Source organism: Palaemon carinicauda, chromosome 22 (assembly GCF_036898095.1).
Source record: "Palaemon carinicauda isolate YSFRI2023 chromosome 22, ASM3689809v2, whole genome shotgun sequence".
Taxonomy (NCBI): domain Eukaryota; kingdom Metazoa; phylum Arthropoda; class Malacostraca; order Decapoda; family Palaemonidae; genus Palaemon; species Palaemon carinicauda.
Genome location: NC_090746.1, coordinates 93,380,304 through 93,382,803, shown reverse-complemented (window position 1 = coordinate 93,382,803; position 2,500 = coordinate 93,380,304).

Here is a 2,500-nt window from a genome sequence, read left to right as displayed (position 1 = left end):
CTATTACCACTCCAGATTCGGGACTGCTGTGAAGAAATGTGTGAACGGCTGTCAATGGCTTAAAAACGTGTAAGTAGGCCATCACTTGTGGCAGTGGCATCCCCTGTCACTAATCTTTTTCTTTTTTTGCCTGATGCAGGTACAGGCTACAATTTTTTGGTAGTCACGGGTGCTTGCCGTTCTCATCTGCTTAGGCCATTCTCTAGGACATGATATAGTCAGTGTAAAGCCAGGCTGATACTTGCACGAATTTGTGGCACGCATTGTCACGACTCGAGTCCTGAACTGGCATGAACTCGTCCTGAACTGGCGTGAAGTGTTCATAAACCCGTCGTGACATCATGGCATGTCGTGACAAGAATTTTGAAATGCTAAAAATTTTGGTCACGAAAAAATTTCATGACTGGGTCGTGAACTATGCGCGAACTGTTCGTGAACTCGTCGGGACGATGCGGGAAGTGCGCAAACTATGCGCAAACTATGCGTGAACTCGTTGTGAACTCGTCGTGCCAGTTCGTGTCAGTGTGGACAGGTCAGCTGTGATTCTGAGGTAATTTTTTTTTTTTGGATCATCCAGTTCGTGCCACAAAATGTCACGACTTGCCATGACAAATTCCTGGCAAAAAGTCGTGCAAGTGTCAGGGTACCTTAAGTTTGCCGATGTCCGACTGATAGCTGCCATCGAATCTGCGATACCAGCCCACAGTTATGAAACCCTCACATTATCATTTGGAAATTCCAAATATAATTGGAAGTTTCACATTGATGATGTCAAATTGCCTTGCTCTCTACATCAGAGCACCCAAGGATGCCTACGCCCATCTGCTCACTACCTACCCGGAGGTTTTACATCCAGAACTGAGTTAAGCACCAACAGTTCCTGCCAAACACAGATATCACGATATCAAAACGACCGGGCCTCCAGTGCTCGCCAGATTCAGGCGTCTGGCACTGGACCATTTGGCACTGGCTAAACAAATGTTCACTGAAATGGAATAAATGGTCCTTTGCCAAAAGGCCTTAAGCCCCTGGTCGTCACCCTCACAAATCATCCTGAATAAAGATGGCTCTCTGCATCTGTACGGATATTACAGGCAGCTTAACATGCAGACAAAACCACTACCCTCTCCCAAACAGTAACGATGTGACATCCTACTTGCACAATGACAAGGTTTTATCTACGCTTGACCTCCCGAAGGTTTATTATCAGGTGACCATGACACCAGAAGATAATCCCAAGACCACTGTCACCCCTCCCTTCAGTACATATACTCTCAATTACTCCTGCTTTTGCCTTTGTAATGCTGAAGTCAAGTTTCAAAGCCTCATGAATGGCATCTTAGGGGACCTCCCCTTCTGTGTATGTTACGTGGACAACACACTTTTGTTCTCTTTCTCCTAAAAGAAACACCTCCGTCACCTACGCATCATTCCTGACCACCTACAACAGAATGCCTTGCAGTTTAGTAAGACAGGTATACCCTTGGCCCAAAAAAAGTATCGTTCTTAGAGCATCTCATCACTCCTGAAGGAGTCCTTTCCCTCCCTCAGAAGGTAGCATCCGTTTATAATTTTCCAACGGCCTCGACCATCAAAGCACTGCAAGAGTTCTTGGGCATGCTCAACTTTTATCACCATTTCAGGCCAGCCATCACTGCCAAATTTGTCAGGACTCAACACCTCCCTCAAGGGCAATGCAAAAGACCTGAAATGGAGTCCCCTTCAGGAAGTAGCCTTCTTCAATGCAAAATTTGCCCTATTAACCACAGCTGCTCTCACTTTTCCTGTGCCTCATGCTCTCTCTTCTCCACTGATGCAGCGACATCAGGTGTTTGATATCATTCATGGTCATTTGGACCCCTCGCACCAATCTGCTGCACAGCGACTGAAGGCGAAGTTCATTTGGCATGGCATTACTAAGGATGCTAAGGATTGGCTCTTCACCTATACTTCATACCAAAGTTAAAAAGTACATCGACACATGGATTCAACGTTATTTTGCCCACATTCATGTTGATGTGGCAGGTCCCCATCCACATTACAAGGACATTGGTATCTGTTTACCATCTACAACCCTGCTTTTAATAGCATGATTGAACATTCACATCGAACACTCAAAGCTGCTTTGATGTCCCACTGCATGAACTCCAACTGGTTAACCCAACTTTCGTGTGTCCTCCTGGGATTAGGGAACACTCCTAAAGATTCCCTCGATGTCTCGGCAACTGGAAGGGTAAATGACGATCCGTTGGTGGTCCCTGCCAAATTTTTTCCGTCTGCAACCTACTCTGATAATCTCCAGCTTGTGAGAAAATGTTCTCCATGCTATCAGTATTACAAACCTTCTAGCAAAGCAACACGTACTGACAGATCTGCAATCAACAATGAACGTTTTCTTGAGTAACAACACTAGCATGCCACTGCTAACGACCCCTTACACCGGCATTTTGTCTGCAATCCATCGTACGCCAAAAGTATTCTTAATTACCATGCGGGGCAA